The 24,990-nt window shown below is 38.0% G+C and overlaps 1 protein-coding gene across 1 annotated transcript in view; it reads left to right on the forward strand.

Moving 5' to 3' along the window:
• The first annotated feature begins 22,688 nt into the window (after window positions 1–22,688).
• Window positions 22,689–24,990, forward strand: part of LOC134747854 (semaphorin-2A) — a 422,795-nt gene continuing 420,493 nt past the window's right edge. Inside the window, exon 1 of the mRNA XM_063682505.1 lies at window positions 22,689–23,559. The gene's annotated coding sequence lies outside the window, so the exon portion shown is untranslated. The remainder of the gene's footprint in view (window positions 23,560–24,990) is intronic.

Raw genomic sequence — 24,990 nt, forward strand, 5'->3', positions numbered from 1 at the left:
ACTAAAACAGCGTGTGCCTATGTTGCACCAAACCTTAGATCCACTAGGTACTGCCAGGGTTCAGCATCAGCTCTATCATGGGTACCGCTCTCCTAAGTGCTCATCAAGACGAGTCGGGTGACTAAAACAGCGTGTGCCTATGTTGCACCAAACCTTAGATCCACTAGGTACTGCCAGGGTTCAGCATCAGCTCTATCATGGGTACTGCTCTCCTAAGTGCTCATCAAGACGAGTCGGGTGACTAAAACAGCGTGTGCCTATGTTGCACCAAACCTTAGATCCACTAGGTACTGCCAGGGTTCAGCATCAGCTCCATTATGGGTACTGCTCTCCTAAGTGCTCATCAAGACGAGTCGGGTGACTAAAACAGCGTGTGCCTATGTTGCACCAAACCTTAGATCCACTAGGTACTGCTAGGGTTCAGCATCAGCTCTATCATGGGTACCGCTCTCCTAAGTGCTCATCAAGACGAGTCGGGTGACTAAAACAGCGTGTGCCTATGTTGCACCAAACCTTAGATCCACTAGGTAGTGCCAGGGTTCAGCATCAGCTCTATCATGGGTACTGCTCTCCTAAGTGCTCATCAAGACGAGTCGGATGACTAAAACAGCGTGTGCCTATGTTGCACCAAACCTTAGTTCCGCTAGGTACTGCCAGGGTTCAGCATCACCTCCATTATGGGTACTGCTCTCCTAAGTGCTCATCAAGACGAGTCGGGTGACTAAAACAGCGTGTGCCTATGTTGCACCAAACCTTAGATCCATTAGGTACTGCCAGGGTTCAGCATCAGCTCTATCATGGGTATGGCTCTCCGAAGTGCTCATCAAGACGAGTCGGATGACTAAAACAGCGTGTGCCTATGTTGCACCAAACCTTAGATCCATTAGGTACTGCCAGGGTTCAGCATCAGCTCTATCGTGAGTACGGCTCTCCGAAGTGCTCATCAAGACGATTTAAATGACCAAAACCGCGTATGTCTGTGTTGCACCAAACCAGAATTCTACTAGGTAGTAGGTAGGTACTGCTACTACTGCCAGGGTTCAGTCAGGGTCATTTTGCTGTCTCATTTTAAAATATCACGAATGTAATTTTATTAGACGTTGATGCAATTGAGAGTAATTCTAATAAATTTTTAGAAACTTTAATGGCCATTGAAGTTAATCCGAATTAAAGTTAATCCGAATTAACTTCAATGGCCATTAACGTCTCAAAAATTTAATCCGAATTAACTTTAATCCGAATTAACTTTAATCCGAATTAAATGGCTAATGGTTAATGGCCATTAACCTTTTTAATTGTTAATTTTTAATGGTTAATGGCATTAGCGTTCGGCCAACACTGCCGTCTAGACCATAAAAGCAGAAAATAAGCAAGATTTTCTGAAACTGACAGCCACATGAAAATATATATTGAATTGGGTTTAGGACAAACACACCCACTTACATTTGTAGTTTTGTATCTATATCTATTCAAAATAAGGATATGTGTTCTGGAAGAATTTATAAAAGTGATGGATATAGTATAGATTGGTCTGTATCTGTAATGATCGCTAAGATAAATAAAAAATGAATAAATGATTAAAAAGTTTGAGAACGCGCGCGTTTGTGTGCGGCGTGGCGGGGTGGCCTAGGGGTTCATGGCGTTAGCCGCGATAGCTAAAGACGCCGGTTCGAATCCGGCCTTCACCACTGGAGGGCTTCGTCACTTTTTCTTTAATATATGACATCTATTACAGTTTTTAATAAATGATTATTTTCACTTTTGTTAAAATTGCGAGATTAAGAAGCAATGAAGTACGAGTAAGTTGGTTTGTTTATATTATTTGTTATTTCAATTGAACATCACTTTTAACTTTTTAATAGTTATTTGTTTAATAAGTTGTTGTTTAATCGCTCGTGCTAATATTGATGCTCGAGCAAGCGAAAGATTCCAAAATAGAGCCACGAGCGAATATTACGAACGAGCTATATTTTTAATTCTCTGGGGTGTAACTATGCCCACTGAGAAATTAAGTGTTAGTAAAACCATAGCCACCACCATAAATCATACCATATATAACCATAAATAACCATAGGGTTTTACTAACACTTAGAAGACCTCAATTATTGCGTAACAGAGCTCAAGTTATACTCACCCTAATAATTTCTAAATACTGCACAGGCACGCTGCAACCAACTGAAAATAAACAACTTCCACCTGCTTAAGCGTTTCGTGAAGTTGCGGGTTAACGCACCAAACAGCAGGAAAAGTACAGCTAAAGTTGCCGCTCTTTGTTTTTTCTTTCAGCCAAAGGGAACAGGAATGGAGATTAATTTATTACGTCTCGGGGAAAACATGGAAACCGGTAGAAAGTAGAAAGCTCTCTATTAAGTGGAGCGGGCGGGGAGCAGAACGATTAATTATGATTTCTTCTAATGCCCGCGGATGTGGCCGGCTCCGCGACATCCGATGCTATTACGTTACTTGATGGAGACTTATGGCTATGGCGGAGTTTACATAACTATTCACTCCTTTTGCGCTGGAATTTTTCAGTTGAGCGATTTAAAAGAATAACATAATTATCTGTAGGGCTGCCTAGTTAGAGCGTGTTGAGTTAACAGCTTGGCTCTTGGCATATGGTCTCGTCTTGGCAAAATTTTACATGAAAATGTTTTTGGTGGGATTCAATTTCTCCAATAGATTCCAATATATATTGATCTACATTTTATCAAGCATGTTTTATTAATAAGTAGACAAATTCTCGAAAACCAGAAATTGTATAAGTACAGGTACGGAATTATTATTATTGCGGGATTTTTTTCTAGGAAAGAATCGTTTTTCTCGTGTTTTATCGAAAAGCTCTACTCGTAGTCTTTTATATACTTAGAGCAAACTTATTATTTATTTTTTATATTATGAGTTCTTGACTGAGGTAGGTAAAAAGACAAATTAACAATGAAAACATAGTTTCAGTAAAATCTGAAAGATATATTTTTGTTTAAGATAAGTGCTCTTAAAAAGAACGGTCAGGAAAGAACCTCGTCTTTGTGAGTCTATGTAGGATATGTCCCGTATTTAATCTCTATCTCTTTACGTAACCAGACCCCATATTCCTGTTCCGTTAGTTGTCATTGTCATTTCTTATAATTACTTTTTCGTCTGCTCGCACAAGATTAATGTTAATTACCTATTAGTTTAATGTACCGGTAAGTTAGCTATTAATTAGGAGATGCTTTTAAAAATAGGTTTCATTAAACGGGGTCAAGATTCTGGAAGTAGGTTGCGCTGCAAGTAGTTTCTAGAGCTCCAGTGCATTAGGATAGAGTTTGTGTATAAGAACTAAGCTTACGATCAAATTGTTGACCTAGTTTGCTCGTATTAGTATTACTTATTGTTTCGTTTTAAAATTTAATTAAAATTAAAAAAAGCTTTTATTTCGGATTAATTACATCCATAGAATTACATATTATTAAAATTAAAATTAAAAAATTAAATTAATATTAAACTTAAAACTAATTTAAACTAAACATATTTAAAAAAAATACTTTTTAAAATCTGCACGTGGCACGTGCGATTTCGCCCAGTGGCCAAATATCGGCGGTTTTTTATGTACTTTGCTAAGCAAGTGGCTTTTCTTGTTTATTGAATCAACTTTTTAAAACGCAATAATTACTAATAAACTAGAAATTTAAATCCAAATTGAAAATTTTAATCTAACTCGAAGAAATAAGCTATTATTAGAATGTATATCTTTTATTTACAATTTATGACTACGTAATATAAACACGTGTGTAATTGCTATGAAATAAAATCGTTAATTATAAGGGTAATAAGCTTTATTGCTTTTCTTCCAGTTATTCAGTTACGTACAAATTCAAAATAGGTCTTCGTTCTCGTAAGATTTTTTCTACTTTCGTATACGAAAAAAATAAAGCGTTATGATGAGAAGGGAAAGAACGTCAACAATAATTGCTTATCATGTAAATCAAGATACCAAAAGTACAAAGTTTGGAAATGTATAAGAAATGTAATTGAGACATACATCAATTCAAGTAGAGTACGTATATCATCACTATCATCAGTTATAACGCACGCCGCGTTAAAGACATCCAATAAAAACCATATTTCCTTACACTATCTACAGCACAAAGTCGAGACTGATGAGGGGCGTAGCGGGCCATTTATTAAATGAACTATCTTTTCTCAAGAATGCCGAGATGAAACGAGGTCACCACAATGTAGGAAACTCACTGAATATTAAGGCGGTACGTGTAAGTAATGACAAGAGCTTAAGCACTCGGGTTCAGTATTAACTTATGCTTCAGTTGGCAGTTATTTATAAAAATTAATGATTAATTATGTACATTTTACTTAATTTATACGATTTTCACACGTGAATGGTCTATTTTATTTTAAAACCTTTATAGTTGTCTGACGTTAGAATTTTTAAATAGTATCCTATATTGTATATGTCGGAGCGAGACTCCAGAAGGACACATTGCAGCGTTACATTTCAGTTTTAGACGCCTGTATACAATCGATTAGCAAAGTGTTGCTATGTATTACTTGGTTGATAATGTAATTTATCGAGTTATGTAGAGAGTAACGCCATCTATTGGCATTCTTGTTGAAATAAGACTAGGTACAGGCTTCGGAACGTCAAGTGGTTTAGCTTGCGTGAAGTTAGGTACGAGTTGGCAGTTTTGTTGGTAACTGGTCAAGCAAGTTGGCCTACATTCATTTTGGTGGGAGCGATTAGGCTCCGCCGCTCCGCGGCATTCATTCCAGGATTCTCGATCGGACCGTGCTTGATATCGGACGTTAACCAACCTCGTGCCTAAACTCACTACGTTCCTGAAGGCTTATACCTGAAGGATTATTTTGAAAGCTTATAGATTCCAACATTATTTAATCATTTAGCTAAGTGTTTTATCCCGAGTGTTAATTTGATTTCTTATGAGTCATTAGAGGTTTACTATTATAAAAATTAGAAAATAAGTGTTGTTTTGAAAAGATGTGTCCCGCCGAGTTTGTTGCCGGTCCCATATAGGGTTAAATCTTCTCGGGTCAAGAGGTGTACGGTTGGAACCGGAATAGCTTTGTTTGGCGTTCATAATCGCATTGTAATATGCCTAACTACTTGAATAAAGATTTGAACGTTACAAGTGATTTTGTTATTTCAAATTAAATTGTCTTTCATTGCAAGCGTGACTAGTTATTTTTATTATTTAGTACGAAAGTATAGTAGGCACTAGGTTGATGAGTCCGTAGTATTATTTCATACACTGGTAGCAGTGGTAGTATACTATTTAGCTGTGTAGGCATACATCGATGTACTGCGCCCACTACCGCCACCGCCATAGGCCACACGTCGCCCCATGTCCACGACATCAGAGCGTGGGATAAAAGAGCATCATGTATTGCTTGCACAGCCACGTGGGATCGTGGTGTACTCGTATGTCCGGGTTGTATTCGGGGACATACATGCCTAATCTGGACACGTGGTAATGGTAAGCTCACGTGTCTGATCTACATTGAAAGGTGAGTGAAGTTCATTGTTATTTGGTGTGAATTATTGTGAATTATGATTAAGGCAGTCGACCAGAGCCGTCGTAACGTGACCCTATCTCTGATATCACCACGTTTCTTTGTTGTTGATTTGTAATCCGTTAAAATTAGAGCGATCACGTGTTATTTTGTTGTAATATCATTACGTTTAATTACAATCAAGCATCAACTATCACGACATGTTATTATTTCTTCGCTCAATTGTGATTATTGTAAATCTACCCTCTAATTTTGATTTTCATGAAAATACAATTTGTGCCGATAGAAAATAATCCTGCCGATTCGCCAATGCATAAAATTATGACATTCTAGTTCTGTAACGTTTTGTAGTTAATAAATTGGAACTAATTATTGCCCGTAGTGCCGTGATAGACACAAATCGTGTAGATTATGAAAACATGAACTACGCGTTTGAAAATTAATGTTACAGTGTGGTTCAGCCTGAGCAGAGACAACTTACAGACGCCATCACGCCTGTAACACATGACTGAAGCTGCTGTGCAGTATCTTCTGTGCTGGAGTATTGGAAATAAAAGGACAGGTTTCGTTCCTATTCTTTATTGGTGGATTTTATTTTGAGTTTAATGGCTAAGCATAACAGTCGACCTTGACTAATTAGCTGTCTCTGTTCGAATTAGTATTCTTTTTAAAGCAGTTTTACTCATTTTGGAATGCGTGTTTGTTAATAAAACACATTCATTGAAGTTTAAATTTTAATCTGACATATAAAGTCCCGTATCCATTAGTAACTTGTCTATTGTTTCCGCTACTAGAGCATTTCACAAACCTTGGAGTTTAACCTGCATACACGATAAACCTGATACCGTGCTAATGATGATTTCAGTAACAGCCAGCTATGAAAAACCACATCGTGCATCTCGCCATCTGCCGCAGCAACGGCAACTGCAAGGCGGAGAGCATCGGCCTTCGTGCTTGGACCTTTGAGTTGGACGTGTGCATCATACCTACTGTATTAAGCTGGTGAGCAGTTCCCATTTCGTTGGGTTTATTATGTTAGAGAAGTTTTAATTCTGTTCAGAACTCATGTTCACCTTTTGTTAAAGCTAAAGTAACAAGCGATCTTATGTGATTTTGATCAGTAATGTTCAGTTTCAGTCTGTAATTGGGTCAAAAATATACTGACACAAATTTGACTTTAATATACCCGCATAATCAGATTATAAAAATGCCTGAGCAACAGGTACAGGTTACCATGAGTTGGATATTAATGACGCTGATAGTACTAGTGATTCTGAGTAACATTATTGTAACTCTTGTTTTTATTATTTCCTTTTTTTGGGATTAACTGTTAACATGTTATTTTGCTTTCTACGGACTGAAAGCTTGTACTTTCGAAGGACTGAGAGTACGCCCGATGGACTGGGCACTACTTAACTGTTTTGCTTTCGATGGACTGAAGGCAGCCCGATGGACTGGGCACTACTGTTGTTTTGCTTTCGATGGACTGAAAGCAGCCCGATGGACTGGGCTCTACTATTTTGCTTTCGATGGACTGAAGGCAGCCCAATGGACTGGGCACTCACTACTGTTGTTTTGCTTTCGATGGACTGAAGGCAGCCCGATGGACTGGGTACTCACTACTGTTTTGCTTTCGATGGACTGAAGGCGCTCGATGGACTGGGCATTGTCTAGTAACTGCATCAGAAGTTCCGGAGCATGTAAGAGGTGCAAGTGGTCTGCTTTTTATGTGCAGTATACTCTTTGCGAGGAGTAGCACTTACGCGGCTGAGATGGTTAGTTATTCTGATGAGTTGTTAGATTCCAGCAAGCTGATGGACTGGCGCGTCATATGTAGTCACATGTGGTCACATGTAGAGTCACATGTAGGAGTCACATGTAGTCATATGTAGAGTCATATGTAGAGTCATATGTAGAGTCATATGTAGTCATATGTAGAGTCATATGTAGAGTCATATGTAGAGTCATATGTAGAGTCATATGTAGAGTCATATGTAGAGTCATATGTAGAGTCATATGTAGAGTCATATGTAGAGTCATATGTAGAGTCATATGTAGAGTCATATGTAGAGTCATATGTAGAGTCATATGTAGAGTCATAGCTTGATTTTGTTTGATGACAAATGAGACCGAAATTGTTGGTCAGGAATGACCGAGCGATTGAAATACTCTGCTGTGTGTTTTGTTTCAGAATCAAATGCATACACCCACACACGAGGACGTGTGTACCGCAGGATGGCCGTGTCGGAGCGAGACTCCAGAAGGACACATTGCAGCGTTACATTTCAGTTTTAGACGCCTGTATACAATCGATTAGCAAAGTGTTGCTATGTATTACTTGGTTGATAATGTAATTTATCGAGTTATGTAGAGAGTAACGCCATCTATTGGCATTCTTGTTGAAATAAGACTAGGTACAGGCTTCGGAACGTCAAGTGGTTTAGCTTGCGTGAAGTTAGGTACGAGTTGGCAGTTTTGTTGGTAACTGGTCAAGCAAGTTGGCCTACATTCATTTTGGTGGGAGCGATTAGGCTCCGCCGCTCCGCGGCATTCATTCCAGGATTCTCGATCGGACCGTGCTTGATATCGGACGTTAACCAACCTCGTGCCTAAACTCACTACGTTCCTGAAGGCTTATACCTGAAGGATTATTTTGAAAGCTTATAGATTCCAACATTATTTAATCATTTAGCTAAGTGTTTTATCCCGAGTGTTAATTTGATTTCTTATGAGTCATTAGAGGTTTACTATTATAAAAATTAGAAAATAAGTGTTGTTTTGAAAAGATGTGTCCCGCCGAGTTTGTTGCCGGTCCCATATAGGGTTAAATCTTCTCGGGTCAAGAGGTGTACGGTTGGAACCGGAATAGCTTTGTTTGGCGTTCATAATCGCATTGTAATATGCCTAACTACTTGAATAAAGATTTGAACGTTACAAGTGATTTTGTTATTTCAAATTAAATTGTCTTTCATTGCAAGCGTGACTAGTTATTTTTATTATTTAGTACGAAAGTATAGTAGGCACTAGGTTGATGAGTCCGTAGTATTATTTCATACACTGGTAGCAGTGGTAGTATACTATTTAGCTGTGTAGGCATACATCGATGTACTGCGCCCACTACCGCCACCGCCATAGGCCACACGTCGCCCCATGTCCACGACATATATATATCATTTTATGTCCTAATAAAGTTAGTAGTTACAAATATATTCCTAGAATCCTATATTTTCAATAATGTTTAATAGGAAATTAAATTCTACAAAATATACCTATCATTTTACAAGAAATAATTGGAATAACAAAAAAACCTACATTATAGCTTTACAGAAAGAGTAAGTATTCCTATTTTAGCGTTCGTTGTTTTTAACTTTTTACGGGTTACTTATTTAGTAACATACGAAGATCCATATCAGCATCAGCATTAAGTTAAATAAAAGCTTTGTAAAAAATGGCATAAATCCACCAAGTCCATTGTTGCTTTTACTAAACATAACATAACACGCAGACAACCCATCATTGGTTCAATCAATTTGCATACGGAATAAAAACATTCACGTTAGCATATTTTTATAACGCATCAGCATGTATTTTCTGATACGTTTCGTGTAAATTGGCGATGGCACGCGATTCCGCCTTTAGGTAAAACAATTTGTTCTACTTAAAATAGTGTTACGTGCTTCATATGAAGCATAAACAATTGAGGGAGCTCGTGCACTCGGGCGAAGTTAGAGTTTGGCTATTTTAAGGTAATTTTAAAGTGGTACCTAATAAGTGCTGGCTTATAAAACACGCGATTTTTACCCATGACGAAATAGGACCGATCTGTGCAACAGCACCGGTTATTTGTGTCAGTATTATTTATTTATCTCTAAAGTGGATTGGCTTATTATTTGCTACAGATTCGTTTTAACATCAGTGATGATTTTAAGAGCAACTTAATGATGAACGGTGTAACGGAGGGTGCTGCGATACATAATTATTATAGAAGATGTAGCCGCCGTGCAAGTCTCGACGACTCTAATAAAACTTAGGTTTGAAGTAAACTGATGTAATCTTCCAAATATACTGGTTTACAAAAGTACAGTTGCCCAAAACGGTTAAATGTAGAAGTGGTGGTTATTGTATGGAGACTGATGAAAGAGTGATCTAGCAAAATTGAACATTAAAAAAAGGTGGTTTAAATTTAGATGCCTCTAATTGGCCGCGATACAAATTATGTGGAGCGCTCTTATTGGTGCTTTAGAAAAAGCTTCCGTATACTAGCCGAGCCCGACGGCTGCGTTTAGCTACTGCATTGGGAATATTTTAAAATGTTACACAAATAAAAGGTTCCGTTCGCAACAGAAGATCGAAAAACTTTTAAATTATAGGTTAGGTAAGGTTAACTATATGAGCTAAAAAATTGTAGGTATACAATATATACTAAATGTGTTTTGATCTATAAACTTATAATAGTTATAATCCTCATTTTAAGTTGAAATAGGGGGTTCACCTGATGATTTATTCAATAATAATTTGAATTCAATGGATTTTTTTTTAAATAAATGCTCTCATAATTACTAAAACGAAATATAAAATGTATGTACATCCTAGAAATAAATATTAGCTAAGTATGTCGAAAAATTTGATAAGAACAATAATATTACAATCAAAAGATAGCACCCAGATTGGCGGTATTTGACTTAATAGGAAAGGGAACGACGTCACGTAATCGCTTCTCCATAGAAGTTATGTTATGTGTTTATCTGATTGGGCATTAACTAAGCAAATATTATCGTTAAAATATCGTTAAAACTTTAATAGTACCCTAAAACCCTTTATTGTAGAAAAAAATAAACATAAAATAGGAAAAAACATACATCATTAGTACAAAGGCGAACTTGTCCCTTTCAGGTAACCTTGAGCAATTGAGGTAGGGGTAGGGTGGGTGGAGGACGTGGGGTTTACTTGCCTTAACTAAATTAATAATTCAAAAACCCATAAATTGATATTTAAAAGCAATTCCTCATCAAGCTTTAGAAAGCGAAGTCGCAGGGCGCACACAGGTTAGAAATAAATGGAAACAACAAGGAGCGGAACATCTGTGACACTATAATTTGTTTGTAGCCATTGTTATGAGAAATTAATATTCCAATTTATTCCATTCCTGTATCGAAGAGGAAAATCAATATTTGATGAGATCTTTATCGCGCAGTCTTAAGCGCTGCGCATATTTGTGTAGACAATTGAAACTTTTATTTTTTAATTTTATTTAATGCTTAAAACATTTATCTGTATTTCGTTCATAATTATAGGTCTACCGTTAAACTGAGGCGATTGGTAAGAAGTTATGTACGGACTGCTTGGCTGCGTTTCTCAACCAATAATAAATAATGAAATAAAAAAGCCTTTTAACTTTTTTAACTACATCAGATTTACATAACTAAAAATACGTATTACTAAATTCTATCTTATGATTTACATTTATAATTAAGTTATTTGTAAAAAAGTGCTTAATCGCAAGAACCCCTCCGCAGGTGAAGGCCTCGTCCAAAGATGCCCAGTTTGCTCTATCCTGGGCAATTTGCATCCAGTTTGGACCAGGTATTTTATTTATTTCCCTCATACGTGTACGTGTACATGTAACAGCATGACGTCGAATGATAATTAAAATGACATAATTTTGTGTTCCAAATGTAAGATTGAATTGGCCTCATAGTTAGGATAATGTACACTAGAGGATATAATTTTCATCTTCAGCATTTGGTGCTTAGTAGGTATATCAGTTAAAGCACTAGTTGAGTACTCTGTGTGGGTATAATTATTTTTTTTAATAATGAAAGATTTGATAATTATTGTATCTATATAGAGTCGGACCACGCTAAGTTATCATACAAAGTGATACTGACATTTGTAAAGAATAATTAAAAAAATCATATTCGTATGTCAACTTAATTTAATCTAATTTTTATACTTACCAAGTCAATCTAAAGGGCCTAAACATTAAAACATTAAATATATCAGAAACTTGTACCTAACTTTTTATCATAGTTATGAAACTACTACCACAATAGCAGCAATTTTTCGCCCTTCAACGAAAACGGAAGCACGACACCCGCGTAATTACATTATCTCATTGCGGACGTGTAAGTAGAAATGTGTTTGCACATGCGAGCGTCGCGTGCTCCCTTATTACAAGTGCGTGTATACACGGCTTTATATCTAATATGTATGAATTCTTTACACATCATTAATTACTCTTTTTAAAGGGATTTTGTCGTTATTTTGTTTCAACGTGGCAATGAGGCTCAAATCATAGTTTCCTAAATGTGATCCATTAAAGAGTTAAGTATGTAAGTATATATCTAATAGTTACTTTAAAATGAAATATTGTTGACTTTATTTTTATTTCCTTTAAGTACAGTTTAAAACTTCTGGCATATTTCCAAAACACATGTTTTGTGTTAATTCATTTTTACCTACTTATTTAATTTAGTTAGATACTTTCCTTTAACTGACAGGCAAAAGCTTTTGATTTCAGCAGTAATTTGAGTGGTACCGTATGAAATTTTATCAGTACGGTTATTACTCACTATTATTTTTAGTCGCTTTTGGCGACATGTTTCGGATTCTTTGGGAATCCATCCTCATGCACGAGTGACCGCGGCGGTTGTACGTCGTGCACTGCCCGCGCCGCCCGCCTCGTCGCTCGTTGCGCACGCGCTGATGGGGCGGGGGCGGGGGGCGCGGGGCAGTCCGCAGATGGAGTCGTCAAGTGAAGGTCTGGTAGGGCGGCTGTATCGAACGAAGTCAAGCAAGTGAGTGCAGTGTGCTGATAAATATTTTGAAATATGTCTCACGATAGTTTAAGTGAAATTTTATCTTTACAATATTGCTGTAACTTGTCGCATAAAACTTATAGCGGTATAAAAAAGGTGCGTTCTATATTTATTACTTACTAAATTACGAAGGACTCAATCCTCGGGAGCTCAGAATCTTCACTGATGGGTCCAAAACAGACAGCGGATCGGGCTCTGGAACCTTCTCAGAAGACCTGAACATGTCAATTACCACTCCGCTAGGAGCCCATAACTCGGTATTCCAGGCTGAGTGCATGGGCATCATAAACGCGGCGGCTGCCATCACTGCAAGGAAGGTAGTAGGATCCTCCATCCGCATACTCTCCGACAGTAGAGCAGTCTTGATGGCTCTAAAAAGCCATATAGTCACATCCAAACTTATACACGAATGCCACGAACGACTAATGGAGGTATGTCATAACAATAAGATCACCCTACAATGGATCAAAGGACACAGCGGATCCCGGGGTAACGATGCTGCGGACGAGCTTGCCAGGCAAGGATCGAGTGCGGGAGCGATTGGCCCAGAACCGATCCTCCCGATACCGTTTAGCAAGGTACGCTCAATGCTGCTGGCACGTACAGGGAAACTACACACAGAACATTGGCTAAACCAGACTGGATGCAGACAGGCCAAACAAGCCATGCCTGGCATCAGCGGAAAGCTCACAAGGGTGCTCCTTCAATTAGGAAAGACCCGACTGAGCATGGTGACCAGTGTCATAATAGGTCATGGACTATTTAACAAACATCTTTTTATAACAGGTGTCACAGACAGTCCCCTATGCAGAGGATGCATGGAGACAGAAGAAACAGCCTCTCACGTGGTGCTGGAGTGCAGCGGAGTGGCCCCATACAGGGCAAAACATCTCGGATCCCCGAGAGACCTCCCCGAGGTCCTACTCAACATCAAAGGTTTGATAGGTTTCCTCGAGGAGCTGGGCTGGCAGGACTAGCCCACCCCCATGTCACGCAAAATAGGCGCCAGTCGTCGAGTTGCGGAAAATCGCCCGAACCAATACAATACAATACAATACATGTTTATTACTCGATGAATTAAGGTTAGTTCTGAGTTAGTGAAGAGAAGTCACCAGATCATGATATAGGTTTGTAGATACCCAGTTGCAGGGGTGTACATTTAGATCATTGAGTTATGATCGGCTCTAGTTAGGTATTTTATCACAAGAGAGATGCCTCAATTTTGCTTTAACAGTGCTAGCTTCCATTAAGTTATGAACGAGCGTCTCTAAATCACTAACTAAAACTACACATAACACATCACAACGGCAAATCCTTTGTTCTAATGAATAGTCCACTAGTTCCGCACAGGCTGTGCCAGTTGGACCACTGCCTACATTACAATGACAGTATTCGCACCCTCTGCCTAGCCCAACGCTCATGGAATACCAGTTAAAAAGTACACTCTGTGACAATTCTCAATTATTAAGGATCTCGAGGTCACGAGTTTCACTGGTTTATTTGAGAGTCCTACTTGATTGGAGGCGGTAAGCATTTGGAACACACGGCCAGGCCTAGCCCAAGCCAAGATAATCTACTAAGCCGACACGCGTACATACCTATTTTTCATTCTTGGGCGTGATTCTTGCCAATTTGACTGAATTGAAGTGGATTTATGTTAGCTTTTACGAAATTAGGAGAATTACCTGTGTTCGTTGAGCTGGTTAGTATAAATAAAGTACGATTACATTAGAATTATGATTTCGTTCTTTGTAAAATGCTGTTTTCTTGTTGCTTCTCGGCGAAGACTTCTGAAGTAAGTACCAATAATTTTTATTGTAAAATATGAATGTCATACTGTATACTAAGTTAAACGGAGGCAGTTTATGGTGGGCTAACGATAGATATTGAGAGCAACTGGCCTGAAAATAGCAATTGAAATATACAGGGTGAGCAGGATCAACACTGCGCATTTCGTAAATTACAAGCAACTGTTTCGTATTAGTGAGATTAACGTAAATTTTTTAGTCGCGTTGAAAAAAAATTACTAATTTAAACTTATCTAACTGTCGCCCTACAATTAAAACTTATTAACTTACTAAACTACCGATATACTGTGTCAAATTGAGTGTCATCACCATTTCATCACTGTCATTAGTCTGGTTACTTTTGTAAACTCGTATCTAACTCAAGTTTGACAGTTTATTTTCTCCATAATCAAATGCTGTCATTACGGTTCAAGACGTTTTATGTTTATTAATTAGGTGTTGTAGGGTAACCATGCATGATTGTAGAGAATTTAATTTGTCCTCACCAAAAAGTTAAAAAATCAGAAAAAGTGTGGTTTGTTTTAAATAAATACGACGGTGATCGATCAATCAACAGTTACTGAGTGTGCAGAATTAGTCCTGCTCACGTTTCATGAATCATTCTGTATATCGCATATTGAAAGCAAATCGTTCGAATTCAAATAAAAATACTGTAAATCAAAACGTCCCTCTGTATTTTGTTGCTATCCACTGTAAAATAAAATTCAATCACACGCCTTCTAAAACAACCAACTGGTCGCGGGACACATTTCTAAAGTCATTCACAGCTCGCGGTACGCCGGAGCGGAGCATTCTTTGAAATTATGACAGTGGATATTTTTGCCGGCACAATATTCACATGCGAGGCAAAAAATAAATGGATATACCGGAATACCGGTATTCACGCGACGACGCCAGTGCATCTAATATCACATTTTACTTGCAAACTCAGTACCGTCGGTATTGAGAATACTCTTTTATGCTTATATGTTAAATACCGCTAATTCGTTGCATTTTTAAGTTTCTAGGTTCTCCGTCAATGGAAAACATCACCTTTAGGCAGACTAAAACTTTAACACCACTATCTTTTTTCAATTTTTTTTACACACAGAGACAGATTTATATATCGTTTGCTCTAGCGGTTTTCGTACTATTGTACTTAGTAAAATTGTTGTTCTTTGCAGGTAAACAAATAAATATTGCCTTTGAATATTTGCCAAAAATGTAATTTAATTTGAAAATTGAAATCGTATTTTCTGAAGAAACTTTAGAATGAAAGAATGTAATTATTTGACACTTGACAGGCGTTATTCTGCCTGAACCTAAAGCCAAAATGTTGTCACAGGAATCCTTTCTATTCCTTTCAAAACTTAATCTCGGTAAAGAGACAAGAATTCTCGAGATTTATATTTGACTTTACCTGCACCGCTTAGCGACGCTGCGAGTCTCAAGTGTGAGTTGACTTTGTTAATACCCGCTCAACTTTACCTACTTACCTACCTATTAATTCCCAACTAACAAACTCCGTATTATCTCAAAGCGAACGAACGAGCACCCGTTTTACCTCTGTAAAACCTGTAACGATACCTGTCTACGGTATTTCGATTTTTATCAATAGAAAAGGTTTAAGGTTGAATTTCCTCGCTGTCAAGCTAGGGGCGGCGGAGCACAATCGAAAATTTCTTATTCAGTTATTTCTTGAGAAGTGTTTGGGATTTCCTTCTGGGTGGGAAGTTTTAAGCCAGCAGTAAATTATTCCATCGACAGGTGAGGCCGTAAAGGCAAGATTTACGCTCACGGGTACAGCGGGCGAGCCTCCCTTCTGATAAGATGTATTACCTACAGAATTACGTTGTCTATAAGTATTCATCGGGGAGGAATTGTTTGACCTTCCCCTGCAAAGTTTAGCGCCTGCGATGCAACTTAACGAAATGCTCGTGCAATAAATAAAGAAGTTTAGATAGGTGCATTGCCGGAAAACTGGTACTTACCCGAAGAGGTTGGAAACGTGTTATTTGCGATACAATATCCACTCGGGGAAACATTTCTTATTGCAAGGGTAGTTGGATAACTGTGAGAGTTTAGCTAGCTAACTCAAGTAATGAGGATCTTTCTGAAAACTTCGTTATATGGAAATACGAAAATGGAGTTTGATAAGAATATTTCCACGGAATACATATTTGTATTGTTGGAACTGTCGGACTACTTTACGGACAACTTTTAATCAACTAGTTATAATAAAAATATAATAAGATTTTGGGTTCGCAATTTTTAAGCAAAACTATGAAAGAGTACAAAGATAAGTACGATAAAGGTAAAAGAGTCTGAAACTACATACCTTACATGAAGACACCAGTAAACCTTAAAAAAGCTAGCTTTAAGCCGTTTTATATAATATAATATAATATAATATCTTTATTTCGCTTTAAAATGTGGTACAAGAGATGTTATAAAAATATATCGTGGTCACACACATTCCCCCAGAAACTTAAAGCTTAGCTTAACATGCCAAATTTAAAGTACCTAAATATTAAAAGAAAGCATGCAACGGTACGCATTTAGAGTACTTAAAACTAATATTCTCGTGCTCTTAAATCTAGCGTATTACTAAAATATCAAAATTACAAATGATGATGGTTAAAGTAAGTAAGTTACTATTCATTTGTTTATTTCTCGGTGTTGGAAGTTAATCTATCTATCTATCTATCTCTAATACTTTTAAGGTCGAAAATTACTCTGCATCATTGGACTAGATTAGATTTCTTTAACTTATGATACAAATTACACTTAAAATTTTGTTTCTCATCTCATCATGATCGTCATAATAAAAATAATAATAATAATTCAGCCTATATACATCCCACTGCTGGGCACAGAGGGCCTACCGCGAGAACCGAAATTCGCAAATTTCAGGGATCTTTCTCTTTTACTCCAGTGAAGGTGTAATTAGAGTGACAGAAAAAGATACCCGCAATTTGCGAACCTCGATTTTCGCGGTTATAGCCCTGGCCTCCTCTCATGCACGAGAGAGCTTGGGCTATAGTCCCCTCGCTAGCCCAATGCAGATTGGGGACTTCACATACACCTTTGTATTTCTTCGCAGATGTATGCAGGTTTCCTCACGATGTTTTCCTTCACCGAAAAGCTAGTGGTGAATATCATATCGTACATATCGTCGTGATATTTCGTACATAAGTTCCGAAAAACTCATTGGTACGAGCAAGGATTGGAACTATCAGCGACGAAAAATCTGTAAATTGTCGCTTCTAATCAGGATGTTACTATTCACATATCTAAGCGCATTCAAATTTCATTTCGAAGTACCGTCTGTAGAAACACATTTTAAAAATGCCATCCAACTACAAACATTTTTGTAAGCTCACTTTACCGTGCTTAAATCAGGACACAGCGACCCGTACATTTCACAACAATTTGTTCCAGAATTCATGCAAAAATGCAGTATTAATGCATAATTAGGCTTCACAAAGGCTTTTTATAAAAATCAACGATGTAAAACTGTCAGGCTGACGCATTTTGTTTTATTTCGAGGTCTCACAAAGCGTTGCATCTCTTTATACGTAAAAGCTAGCACGCATTATTCACGTATGATATGTGGCTGGCTGGAGAAATGGGTCAAGCATTTCCAATTTTTGTGGCTTACTTTTACAGGGAAAAACACTTATACAGTGTGCTTTTTCTATTTAGCTGGTTACTAGCTTTTGCCCGCGACTTCGTCTGCGTGGAATTAGTTCTAGCAATCAGAGTAAGTATAGCGCCTGGATTCAATCTAATGGCAATAATTTTGAGCATAATATGCTTAATTGCTTACACCAATTAACAGGCAATTCATAAATTTTCGCATTTCCACCCCCGTTTTCACCCTCTTTAGGGATGAGTTCCGGCATACATTTTTTCCCGACTGATGACACAAGATTGATTTTTTCGTATACTCTAATGGCTAAACTTTAGGTATACTAACGTGTTTGGTCAGATTAGGTAGGAATCTGACATTAGGTAATTAAAGCTCCTGCTTTTATGTATGTAATCGACCTTGTAAGTATATTTCTTTGAACTTAACCTCCTTAAAAATAAAAACAAACCACTGCAATACCTAGTAAGCTAGGTTAGTATCTAAACCTATTATTTATCAGTCCAAATATATAAGCTTACGCATCTATAAGTCATGCATTTATTAGAAAAAAGGTTGAAAAATCTAATCCGTTATTCAAATACCGTAAATTGCACCCTATATTCAGAACACAGTAAAGAAACTACTGTTTCTCGAGAAATTTAATAAGCGCTCAGTGTAAAATACGCCAAAACTTCCAACAGAAGCTATTACAATGCGAACTACCTACATTCTGATTCGGCGAGCAATAACGCTAACAATGATTAAGATTTCGCTGGCACGCCTCCGTACTGAGCGCTTTGAACCATCTCCAAGTTTTAAACGAATTTTATTGCGCAAAATAATAAAAACATACTGGCTGTCACACTCCCGCACCACTTGCGGCATCAACATCCGATAATGTCTCCCGTATTTTATTCAACGAACATTTTTCTGTCACAACGTTCGAAATTTATGATCGCGAATTCAAAGTAATCTATTAGCTTTGAATTGAAACAATGGAATACAAATTAGCATTTGCATTGCAAACTAACCAGCCCACTGAAGATTTCGTTCGTGGGTTACGAAACTTATGAAGTTTTAGCTTACGAAACTTTAATGGATCAAGTATTAATGGCACAAAATTAACGACTCGTCCCAATATTTGTCAAGCGAGGCATGTATATTGAAATATCTTTATACGAAGTGTGTTTTAATAAATTAACAATATCAGTTAAAAATAAGTTAAGTTTAATCACCCTTATATCCATACATATTTGATATACATCTTATTATAAGGGCCGACAGCAACGCTTACAATTGGCGGTACATTAGCATAACGAGCGGCATCCCGGCCGGTCCTAATGAATGGCCTTGCAATTGAAACAATAGTGGATTAGCGCCAACTCCGTTATCTGCTTATGCAAATCAGACAGGCTTGCGGGCGAGTTCGAATCCACTGCTTCTTTCAAGACGCAACGAATTCCCGTAAACGCTGTGACATTTAGCTTTTTAGAAGTTAATGTCGAGTTGAACATTAAAATTCAAACAGACCATTGTGAACTTTGAGCACAGTGAAAAGTAACTAACTGGAAAATGAGGTCCGAGGATGGGAAAAACTAACACCTACTCTGGGCAGGAAGCGTGAACAATTTCAGTTCGGTAGTGTACTTTGTCAAAAGCGGGTACGGAGCGAAAGTCACGTTAATGTGCGTCTGGGAGGCTGCATTTATTACGGACAGAAAGTCAACATAATATGAATACCCATTCTCGGACGCCTCCCGACTAGCCGGTGTCGTCGGGAGCAAACATAAAGTTAATCACGTCCTGCTAACCAAACATTTATTGCGTCGTCCCCTTTACCGTAAAGTTGGCGCTGAGCTTCAAAACAGTAAGGCTTACTGTCATTAAAACATAGAAGCGTCTTTCTCGTTTGTTTATGGTAATCGAGTTGACAAGTTGCGAGGCTTTGATTTTGTAGAACCAGACCCACGTTTATTTTGGGCGGAAGCTTTGGCGAAATTGAGCTTCTATAGACACGTTAGCCGATATAGTCTTCTCGGAACCATTAGGGGTAATTAGATGTATCTAATTTCTGATTTTGACAGCATTTTGTGCTGAGGCGAGATCTCCGAGCGTTCGTGTGGTTAGCTTTAATTGACATCATGGTAACAGATGAATTAACCGCAACTGTTTAGGTGAAGCGATAACATGACCACAAACGGTAACATCTGAGTCAGATGTCAAAGGGCAAATAGTATAAATAGCATCGGCATCGCAGCTACAAATGAATGAAAAATAATTGAATGGAGATATAGGTCTTACCTATGTCTGATACTAAGTACAATAAGAATTTACAATACAATATACTTTCACATGATGCAGAAATATTAGGAATAGGTACTTTGACGCGCTTATGACCTTCAATTATTAACGTCTTAAAATTTATTTAAAAATAAATGAGCCATGGAAATATATAGAAAAACGTTCACCAGAAATAAGAAATAATTACTTAGCAGTAAAATTACAGTTTGGTGTCCAAATAATTTGACCTCTTTATAGTAACCGAATACAACCTACGTAATAACCTACGATATATTTAGGCAGTTCAATACCGTACGAGTAGGTATAATATAATTATATAAAATAAACAATTTCCTCTGGACATGGTGACCTAATAAAAAAATATAGACATGACATGGCTATTTCCCGCCCATCCTATTCATACCAAGTTTCTCCAAGTAATTTAGTATGCACTTAAGTAACAGGAACTTATAGTGGCTTGCGTGAGGTAATGTTGAAAATTTAATCGTGTAGGAGGCGGCTGCGGCCGCATTATTGGACGCGTCATATTGAGCTGACGCAGAGCGATTGGGGTCAGTCCCTGCTCGTATGGAACGACTCTATCGGGCTTGATACGTTATTGTTTCTGTTTTTGAGACACGCTTGATGAATCTATTAGGAGTTGTTTTTGATATATTTGATTAAGATGTACGTCGTTTTATTTAGTCGAAAATTCCGATTGGTCTATCGATCGGCTGTGCTTGACAGTCACACCGAGTCGTTCCAGATTATTGTTCGAAGAAATTGAATATAGGAGAAGAGATCAAATGCGACAGAGAGACCTGAGTTCTTTCTGATTCATTTGAAGTTCTAAAATTTTCGTAAAGATATCTGAAAAATCGAACAGGATTGAGATTAACACTAACGCGCATTTACAGCCAATACAGATACATACCGTATAATAGTAATTCAGCCTATATACGTCCCACTGCTGGGCACAGGCCTTATCTCAGCGCAAGAGAGTTGACTATAGTCCCCACGCTGGCCCAATGCGGGTTAGGGACTTCACATACACTTGAATTTCTTCGCAGATGTATGCAGGTTTCCTCAAGACGTTTTCCTTTACCGAAAACCTAGTGGTAAATATCAAATGATACTCCGTACATACCTATGTTCCGAAAGACTCATTGGTACGAGCCTGGATTTAAACCCACCACCTCCGAGCTCTGGATTGAAAGTAGGACGTCAGATCCACTCGGCCACCACTGCTTTTAGCCTTTTATAGATAATTGTTATAGATAGGTACCTACATACCGTAAAGAGAAATATTCTTTCTAAGAAACAGTCGATAGCTATAATACTGATTTAAACTTTCACTATTTTTACTCATTGTTATTCAACAAATTTAAAACTTATTTTATGCGATAAGTCCCGTCGTTGTTGAATAATAATGAGCTAATACTTATATCTATTTTTTGCTTTAAGGTAGCCTCAATTGTAAATATCGACGGAGTACCTTATAGGTATTTATATTATAGGAATAGGAAGTATGATTAACACGTTTATAAAATGTTTCAATTATCTCAAGAAGAGAGCTTCTTGATCGTTCCCTCACTGCTGAGGATCGTGACTCCTTATGATCGTGTTGACCAGTTGTCGCCATCGGTTTGGTTCAGTCGCCTGATGTAGTGCTTTGCTGACGGTCATATTCAGCTGTTGGGGTATCTGGTCTGACCTTCGAATGGGACTGCGGCCCCGAGGTCTTTTTCCCTCGATCTTTCCAGTGACCATAAGCTTTTCAAGGTTATCCGCGCCGCGTTTGAATCATAAATAAGAATAAAGTTAACTTTTTTTACCGTTCCCACTAATTAACCTTTCGTATGCTTAGGAGCAGATCTGCTCCATATATATACTTAAACATGAAGTTGTCACGATTGCTATTTATATGGCAATTTTTTGACGCGCATACGAAAGGGTAAATATTATTAGTATCGTATTCCGCTTTGAAAAGTGTTGTTTTATATTGTAAAATCGTTGTACTATATTGAAAACTCATTTATTTAACCCACCTCTCCCAGCCAATTCAAAAATATCCGCTGAGCTACTTTAAAAATCCAATTTTATTTTATGCGGGTAGCTGCAGCGGGCAGCGTTTGTGGCATTATATCGGTAGTCCGGACCAAAGAATCGGGTCAGGCTCACTCTGATGAAATGCCCTACCATTGAGCAGTGCATCGCATATAAACGTTTGACGTCAGGTTTGTTGCATCTTGCAGTTTTGCCGTTTTTATTAGCTACACCCTGTTAGGTACAAGTTTGAGGTTATATCGTGGATAATTTGTATAAGTAGGTAGAATGATCTCGACACTTATCGTAGTTATCGTATATATTAAAGAAAAAGTGACGAGGCCAGTGGTGAAGGCCGGATACTTATAAAAACATAAATCAAAATATTTAATAAAACAATTTGATTTGTTCACAAAGTTGTTTACTTATCGTAGTTCTCTGTAAATAACAAACAATTGTAAATTTTTCGAAATTAAAATCTGCAATCAAAATTTGATTATAATTTAGATATCAAATTACATATTATTTATACAATAAAATATATCACGACGGAAGTGTTACAACTAATTGAAAGATTGGTTCACTCTAAACTAAAATAAAGTCATTCAAGTGCCTCCAAACTGCGCTACGAACAAAGTTAGAGGCACAATAACAGAGGTAGCGGGGAGCCTTTCTTAGGAGCCCTCCAATGTTTGCAGAGCCCTGTCCTCTGAAACTTGCCCGTGTCTACTCGGCTTTTGTCACAATATTTGTCTTCACTAAACTCAGCATCGGGATTCAACGTTAAACACAAAACCGCCCGACCGTGTCATAATTCGCGTAAGCCCTAACTCGAGATCACATGTCGAACTTCTGAAAGCTTTATTAGATAAGAGTTTAAATGTGGTATTGATTAGCTAACCCTTTATCGCTGACAAGATCCGTCTAACTTTCCCAATTCGGGGACCGACAAATCGAAATCGCTTTTAGCAAAACAAGTATTAATGTTGTATCGGCGTCCCGGCACGGTAGGCGGGCGTCGCGCAGTCTACGGAAGGCTTCAGGCGCCCCCGCCCCGGCCAGTTTCGCCCGCGCGCCCGACGCCGCGCCACGTCGCTCGCGCCGCCGCCCCTGAAGCCACACATCAACCCTCTCCTGACATAACCGCACTATAAAAACACAATCTAAGAATCGCTGTCCGTTCCCAGCGACATTTAAGCGACATTCTCACCTGTGGCTGCGTACGTACGAACGCGCGTGTCCTGAACCCGACCGAGAAGTGACCTCCCAATATTTACGTTTGGATTGAGATGAATGAATGTAGGTAAATTATAAAATGAATTAGGTTAACGCCAATCGTGGTCGGAACATCATGTGAAATGTCTCAGTGTTTGCTCTACATTACGTCTAATATCTGACTGCCGAGTGGATTGTAATAATCGTGGGATTTGCCTGAAAGCCGTCTACATAATGCACACTTCCGCTCACGAAGGTAAGTTATTTATGGAGATATTAGATTAACTACTTGATAGCATTAAAATATAGCCGGATATGTGGGAAGGAAATGCAAATGTAGTTAAGTTTTACATGAAAAGTTGCTTGAAGGGAAGATGTAGATATAAAACGTGAACGACGACGAGAGACGACGACGAGAACATACATGCTGATTTCGTCCAAAAACAACAAACAGCTGAAATCTCTACCTATTTAGTTAAAAAGCGAGTTTTCAACTTCACTCACAGGGGAGTATGAGTTTACAAACATAAACATTGCGGTGCTTCATGGCAGACACGTCCGTGTAGCCAGACCGCGAACTAGATTTTTGTGCGCTAAAAACGAGGGACGCAACGTGGTTTCGCATATACAAATATTTGTCCTCCGCGAAAATCGAACGTCAAAACCGCGTTATTCAGTTAGCTGTGGAGTGAATACGCGAATCACAGACAACAGTTTATAATTAAAAATATTGCAACTGCGGTACGGTCGTTTTGTGTAGCCGATTTCTGGACCCTCGGCTTAGTGTTTCTTATAAGATGTTGTGTCCAAGGACCTAACTATTTTATCAGTATATAAGATAAATAATAAAACATCGTGAGCTGGAACTATGGCGGCATCAATAAATAGTTTCTTTGAACAAATTTAATAAATGCACCTACGAAATATTTGTTTTCGGTGAAGGAAACCATCACAAGGAATCCGAGGTAATACTAAAATATAAGCTAATTATTTTGTCCTTTGGTCACATTATATGGCATTCAATTAGTAAAAACTAGGGCCAATGTACCTAAGTTTTGGGGTTAAGTTGGCAGAGCAGACTGGGGCATTTTTGGGGTTAAGTTGGCAGAGCAGACCGGGGCATTTTTGGGGTTAAGTTGGCAGAGCAGACCGGGGCATTTTTCTGCATTTTCTGGAAAGTGCTAAGAAGAAGGAAGATCCCATGTGCGCATTTTATATATGTTTTCAGTAAAATACCTTACCTAATTTTTTTCAGAGGTTGAAAAATACTTCCATGGATCTAGCCAAAAATTAATCAAAGCTTTTAAGGTGACGATATATCCAAATACTCGAATAGATAAATACATAATATATAGAAGACATCTAAGCCTCAAGAACGAGGTTATAAAACACAAATAGGTATTTAGCAAGTCGCAGTCAGGTGAAAAAATTAAGAAATTGTTGAGAAGTTTTCGGGAGCGGATCATTGAAGAGTACCGGCAAAGATACATATAACTCCGTAATAGATCAATGTAGGAAGGAAAAAACCTGCCTCGAAAATCACGAAAATTTTATTCTCGATCAGATGGCGCCACCTTTGGCCTACTCTCGTATAGAGGGCGTTGACGGTTTCGTTTGTTATTTAACAATTTAACGCATCAGAGAAAGAACATGGGTCAAAATCATATAAAAATAATTAATGAAAATC

The sequence above is a fragment of the Cydia strobilella genome, chromosome 15 (genome assembly GCF_947568885.1).
Source record: "Cydia strobilella chromosome 15, ilCydStro3.1, whole genome shotgun sequence".
Classification (NCBI taxonomy): Eukaryota; Metazoa; Arthropoda; class Insecta; order Lepidoptera; family Tortricidae; genus Cydia; species Cydia strobilella.